The sequence below is a fragment of the Cynocephalus volans genome, chromosome 8 (genome assembly GCF_027409185.1).
Source record: "Cynocephalus volans isolate mCynVol1 chromosome 8, mCynVol1.pri, whole genome shotgun sequence".
Lineage (NCBI taxonomy): Eukaryota > Metazoa > Chordata > Mammalia > Dermoptera > Cynocephalidae > Cynocephalus > Cynocephalus volans.
In genome coordinates, this window is record NC_084467.1 from 109,539,374 (window position 1) to 109,546,779 (window position 7,406).

Genomic DNA, 7,406 nt, shown 5'->3' on the forward strand with positions numbered 1-7,406 from the left:
GCAAACAACAAATATTGGTTGAACGAATGAAGGAGCCATGTCCCATACCATACACATAGAAAAAATACCAGGATGGGGATCCTCTAGCACAATGACTTCATTTCATCAATGAAGCTTAGTGTGACAGTGTCCTTCCTGCAGCCCTTTTACCACATAGAGGCTCTCTTGACGTTGGAATGTGGATCACTTAAAATTTCCAGGGGAAAAAGTGTGCCTAATTAGCTACAAGGGCCTAACCTCTTGTCAGTATGGAACTTGAGAAGTTTGTCTTTATATGATAAAGCTAAGCTCACTTTAGACAGATCAGAGAGAAAAAGATTTCTATGTCTTAATCAAGTTATTCATGCCAAACGTGATTAGGGGACCCCAGCTTCCATTACTTTGTTCATTTGGAAAGTGTGTGCTGGGAGCTCTGCAAGTCACAAGATTTGATGGAGTCATTAAGACTGGATTTTCTTTCTGTTTCTGCCATTATTTCGCTTTTAGTCATACTCAGTTTTTAGTATGTTTGGGAAAGGTTGAAGCAGAACATGGAGATCTAGTTTATTTTAATGTAGTCAGATGGCTAAATGGTGGAAACTTGCTGAAGAGACTTACTGATCTGTTTCCTTAGACTGAAGACTTCAGTGAATTAATTAACAGGGTTCTGAGAGGTACAACATGATCCCTACTGGCTCACAAGATTATACTATGTTACTGACATGATGTGACAGCTGAGCACAGTACAGGTAAAGCTGCATGGGAGCAATACAAGAGCAATGCTGATGTGTTTAAAGACATGTAGGTGTTTGGACATGAACCAGCTGTGGCAACTGCGTCCGCTGGGCACTGCACTAATTTCCTTTTGCTCAAGTACCCTGAGCTCAGTAGAAGCACAGACTTTGGCAAGGTGCTGAACTATATGGTGAAAATGAAGTCACAACTTTGGAGGAGCTTCACAAATCTTAATGTGTAGGTATTGTTTGACGTTTTATTTATTTATTTATTTATTTATTTATTTATTTAAAAGATGACCGTTAAGGGGATCTCAACCCTTGGCTTGGTGTTGTCAGCACCATGCTCAGCCAGTGAGCTAACCGGCCATCCTTATATAGGATCCGAACCTGTGGCCTTGGTGTTATCAGCACTGCACTCTCCCCAGTAGCCACAGGCCGGCCTGTGACTTCCTAGACTTCCACAACAGCCTCCAAAATTGTATACCCACATCCTCTGTGCCCTATATACAGCTAGAGTGATCTTTTAAAGATGTACCTCAAATCATATCACTCCCTGCTTAAAACCTTAAATAGGGCCGGCCTGTGGCTCACTTGGGAGAGTGCGCTGTTGATAACACCAAGGCCACAGGTTCGGATCCTATATAGGGATGGCTGGTTTGCTCAGTGGCTGAGCATGGTGCTGACAACACCAAGCCAAGGGCTAAAATCCCCTTGCTGGTCATCTTTAAAAAAAAAAAAACCAAAAAAAAAAAAAACTTAAATAAACGATGAATGCACATTGAACAAATGTGAGATGACGTACATAAAGCACCTGGCCCAAAAATTCTGTTCACTAAATTTAGTTCTCCCCACATCTCCCTTTCACTATCCGTCTTTCTTCCCTCTCTGGCTCTTTTTATCAGTCTTTCTCTCAATGCCTCCTTCCTCTTATCACCTATCAGTTCCTTATTATCTGGATTTCTTTTTTCTTTCTTGCCTTCCACTTTCTTTCCATTTTCTTTTCTTCCTTCTTTACTTTCTCTCCTTCCTGCTTTAGTTTATTGTGATATAGAGTTTAAATGGATTTAAAATTTTGTGCTATGTTTATTTACTTTTGAGATCCAAGTTCTTCATTTAAAAACTAGACGAGAGTAAGGGAAGTGAAGAGTAATTATGATTTATAATGATGAACATGCTAATAATATTGACTTGATCATCTCATACTGATATCCAAATATTGATAGTCAACTCTGTACCCCATAAATATGTATAATTCAAGATAAATAAATAAGTAGATAAATGGAAGAAGGTCTTTTCTTTTTTTTTTTTTTTGCAGCTGGACGATATGGGGATCTAAACCTGTAGACTCTGGTGTTACAAGGCTGTGCTCTAACCATCTGAGCTAACCAGCCAGCCCCAAGGGGGAACCTTTCATCAGGATTAAATTAAGATGCTTTTTACTTCAGTATGCTCTTCAGTTAACTTTTCTTATAGATTAGAGAGCTTCTATGGAAAAATATATATTATCTTCTCCTTCTGGAAGGAAAATAATCCCCTTTATGTTTCATTGAAGAGAAAATGGTGCAGTTAGTTACACAGGATCTTCTGGTGATTGAAACAAGTCAGAAGAAGAACCAAGGCTCCTGCGGACAGCTACACCTCTCTTAGATAGATCGCTGCGGCCTCCTGGCAGTAGAGCAGTGAGGCAAATTAATTATTCAGTGTCTGTGGAGGTCAATAAATAAATGAAATACCTAATTAGATAAGGCTTTGGGGTGCTGAGAGCTGGCAGTTTCCTTAACTTTGCACATTTTCTTTGGAGGACCAGTTCTCTTGCTTGAAAAGAACAGCCAACCTAGGAAGATGGGCTGTTCCCTTTTAGTTCTGAGAAAGTGGATTTATAACCCTCAGTGTACTCATCTTTCCGTTTATGTCTCCAGCATAGACAGCTCTGCCAGTTGCCAACACTTTTTCTACCTCCACTGAGATCAAGGAGAGATCCTGAAACTACAGAAGGAAGAAAGGAAGTTATAATTCAAGAAGGACTTCTTGCTGTCAAGGAACAGTAGAGACCAGCACAAAACAAATGATAGAGGATCTTAGCCTAAAAAAGATGTCTGTATAGAAAAGACCCCTCTCATCCTAGCTCTGGCCCGAGGGAGGGCCTGCCTCCAGTAAGGCTTGTACTTTAAGATCCAGAACCAACTAACATTTATTGACTGCATGCTACATACGAGGCAGCTACATATACATCTTCTACTCTACCATTTTAACATTTGAAAGTGAGAGAAGCCTTCCAACATTTTCCCAAATGGAATCTTACCTTGAAATGAGATTCTGGGGACTGAGGACCAACTACAGAAATACTTTAGGATTAAGGTACCACCACACACTAAAATATTTTTCCTACCTTTGACCATTGCTTCATGAACATCCAGATCCTGTTTACTACATTCCGTCTCAACAGCTTGTTCTTAATCTCTCACTTCAAAGATTTACAGAGAATTTCTTCCTGAACAGAATTATTCTTGTGAAAGAAACAGTAGCAGCATGTTATATTAGTTATGGTAGACTAATTGCTATAACAAATAGACTCAAATAAGAATAATGGCTCGTATCAGTCCATTCTGTTGCTTATAACAGAATACCTGAAACTGGGTAATTTATAAAGAAACGAAATCCATTTCTTACCATTCTGGAGGCTGGGAAGTCCACGGTCCAGGGGCCAGACCTGCTGAGGGTCTTCTTCTGGGTGGAAACTCTCTACAAGGTCCCGTGGCGACCAGGATATCACATGGTGAAAATGGCAAGAGAGCTTTCATGTGCTTTCCTTATAAAGCCACCACTCCACATCCACTAAAACCATTAACCCATTAATCCAAAATCCGTTCACGAGGACAGAGTCCTCACGATCCAATCATCTCTTAAAGGCCCCACCTTTCAAATGCCATAATCAAATTTCCCACCCTCTTAACACTGTTGCAATGGGGATCAAGTTTCCAACACATGAACTTTAAGAGGACACATTTAACCCATAGCATGGCTCAAATACAATAGACATTTATTTCTTTCTTCTTGGGTGACAGGGCAGCCTCTTCTATGTATCCATTCAGGAAACAAGGTTAATGAAGCCCTGTCATGCAAGAGGCATGAAAGCATATATGTGGGGAGGTTTTTATGGGCCTGGAAGTAGGGTGCATCTCCCAAAATGGGCTTCACAGACTGGTGTCAGTTTGCAAACAGTTTGTTACTTGTGCTTGGCAAGATAAGAAAAGAAATGGAAAGCAATCCTTTAGAATGTTTTATAGCAATTTTGATAATTTTATATCTGTCGTATCTAAAAATTTTTAAATGGGCTTAATTTTATTTCATGTTTTTCAATTAACATTTTATTTTAGAAAAATCAAACTCACTGCTTTGTAAAGGGTCATGAAGTGTTTATGACAAAGGAAATAAATGCCCTGAGATTAGAAAAACAAAAAGAATCAAAAAGACTTTTAGTTTCAAGAACCAGTATTAGAAAACTCTGTTTCAGAACCCCCCAAAATGAGGCAGAGACAATAGATGAAATGTTTTAGAGAAATAGATGAACTAGAAGAATTGTGTTAGCAAACAATGCCATGAGAGGAAAAGACAGGGGCAACATGAAGAACAGCACTGCCAATTTTAAGAGAAGAGGGAGACCATCTTAACCAAAATTTACCATTTTTTTCTTGGAAGGGGCCTAGACATTAATTAAGTACAACTTGAAAGAGGGACTAAGAGAGCATTGTATTAAATAACTCTTCCTTTGGGCCGGCCCCGTGGCGCACTCAGGAGAGTGCAGCTCTTGGGAGCGCAGCGACGCTCCCACCACGGGTTCGGATCCCATATAGGACTGGCCAGTGCACTCACTGGCTGAGTGCCAGTCATGAAAAAGACAAAAAAAAATAAAATAAAAAATAAATAGATAACTCTTCCTTTATTTTTAAAGTTTTTTTAAAAGATGACCGGTAAGGAGATCTTAACCCTTGACTTGGTGTTGTCAGCACCACGCTCAATCAGTGAGCTAACCGGACATCCCTATATAGGGATCTGAACCTGGGGCCTTGGTGTTGTCAGCACCACACTCTCCCAAGTGGCTCACCACTCTCCCGAGTGGTGCTGTAAAAAGGGCCTGACTGTAGTACGGAATCTGTAAACACAGGGTATTTTGTTTCCTTGTGGTAATGTAAAAAGTCAGTTAAATCTCAAAAGACACTTCTGACTGTTCTAAATTACAGATTTTTAAAAAAAAATTTTTTTAAAAAGATGACCGGTAAGGAGATCTTAACCCTTGACTTGGTGTTGTCAGCACCACACTGAGCCAGTGAGCGAACCAGCCATCCGTATATGGGATCCGAACCCGGGGCCTTGGTGTTATCAGCACCGTACTCTCCCGAGTGAGCCATGGGCCGGCCCCTAAATTACAGATTTTTAAACATTTTTTCTATATAGTATAGCATCATTTATAATTTAATTTAATAGCAGTTGATTCAGTACTGCCTTAGGCTGAAAAAAACCCTTAACTTGTAAGGGACAGTGCCTCAGCTTGGCCCCAAATATTTCCCCCATTACTGTTTCTCAAAAAAGCATGTTGGAGATGGTTTTACACAGTTGGTATCAGTACTGTTTCAAATAACTGAAGACTGAATTAGGCTTGCTAATATTGGAGAGAACAAACTTGATGGCAAGGAAGGTTTGACCCAAAACCCTGCTAAATACTGGTTAAGAGATGACTGTCAGGAGTTTAGGTCTTCTTGGTCACCAAAACCATGTGACTGGTGGGACAGGGCCCTGCTACCTTGATTCCTCTTCTGTGTTCTCTCAACATAAGAAACTACTTAAAAGTCATGATAAAGCAATTTGGGTTTAAATTTGTATCTTTGTTTTTAAATTTCATTTTCCAGTACCTAATTTATAGTGTATTTTACAAAAATTTTGTTCCATGATGGATGAGAGAAAAAAAACTTGTCCTTCAATACATACAGTTTGAGAAACACTGGTGTACTTACCTCCCTTTATATTCCTTCTGCTAGAACTCAGCCTCATGGTCACATCTAACCATAGCAGAAGCTGGAAATGTGGTCTACCTGTATGCAAAGGGAAAAGGGGGGAATAAAAATGTTGGTGAGCACTAGAAGTCTCTGGTACACTTAGCTTGCACACTCAGAAGCACAGCCTAAAGTGTGAAATGGAAGAAAAAGATACTAAGTCTCCAGGGCGCGGTTGAGCTACAGGAGGTGTATCCACACGACTTGAATCGTACCAGGAGACGATTGACAGCCATTGGCATTAGTTACAATCCAGAAGAGTTTGGCTGCCAGAAGGAGAAATATCTATATTTATTGTCCTCATTTCTCTCACATTCTAGTTTTTCTTTCTATCTTCCCTGCCATGTCTTAGTTCATCATTTCTTATTTAAACTATCAAACTAGCCTCCTAACAGAGGTCCCTACCTCTAAACTTACACCCCTCAACCCCCATCTAACATGTGAATCTCACCATGTTGCTCTTCAATAGTTTCCTGTCACTCAGACTTGGGTTAAACTTTTGTCAAAAGAAGCCTATAAGGCTATTCACAATCCAGTCTCTGCCAATCTCCTAGTCCTCATCTCCCTGCTGCTCCCTGGGCATGTGTGCCCCAGTCTTACAGATCCCCTCACCACTCCCATAGCTCTGCATGCATTCTCATGCTTCCTTGCCTTGTGTATCTTCTTCAGGCTTACCCACTAGTCCTTAAGCTCTCAGTTTAACATTACTTCATCTGTAAAACATTTCTTGATTCTCCTTTTCTTGGTGAAGTACTCTTTCCTCCATGAGAATTATAATTGTTTGGTAAAGAATAGAGAATGTATTTCTCCCCTAGACTATGAGCTAAATGAGACCTGAGAACATGTTTTTTCATTGGTGTATCTCAAGTGCTTTGTGTGGTTTCTGGCTAATAGTTGGTACTGAATGAATGAATGTTTTTCAACTTTTGGTCCATCAAAAGAGTAGAGACTCTTGTCTGTCCCCTAAGAATAAAAGGTTTGATTGGGGTTTATTCTGATGGGACTTTTCCTGTAGCTGTACATCATTGGAAATGCCTCATAGAGTAACTAACTCTGTGGTTTTGCTTTATTCACAGGACTACTTGTTAGATCTGTGGAAAGGAACTACAAGACAGTTGGTAAAAGTATGAAAGACATAGTAATTTTTTTCATTAGGTATGGGCATATCCTGCAGATCTGTACTATTCTTGGGGTGATAGCCTAGGAATGAACATGACTTGAACTCTTTTATGTTTAGACAGGGTGTCAGAAATTGAGAACCAGGCATATCCATCTACTTTTAAAATGATCCTAAAGTAAATTGCTTGAAGAAATTAGATTCCAGAGATTCTTTGTGGGAAATTTTTGAAGTTGTCATCGGTATGTCCATATTCAAGTAGAGATAAAAACCAAAATAAAGGAATTGAGGGCTAACAGAACATCTGCTATTTAAGCATCAGTTCTTTTAAAAAGGGTTATCTTGAAGATAAATCTTTTTTTGTCTTTTCTTTTTGGCAGCTGGTCAGTAGTGGGATCTGAGCCCTTGACATGGGGGTTACAACACTACAATCTAACCAACTGATCTAAGCAGCCAGCCCTTGAAGATAAATCCCGACTAAAGCTTTAGAGAATCTCAAGTGACCTTGATGGGCAATGGAAG

The 7,406-nt window shown here is 39.8% G+C and overlaps 1 non-coding gene across 1 annotated transcript; it reads left to right on the forward strand.

Moving 5' to 3' along the window:
- The first annotated feature begins 6,748 nt into the window (after positions 1 to 6,748).
- LOC134385396 (small nucleolar RNA SNORA18) lies at positions 6,749 to 6,884 on the forward strand. The gene has a single exon (XR_010024371.1). It is a non-coding gene; the product is annotated as a small nucleolar RNA SNORA18 (small nucleolar RNA).
- Positions 6,885 to 7,406: the final 522 nt, after the last annotated feature.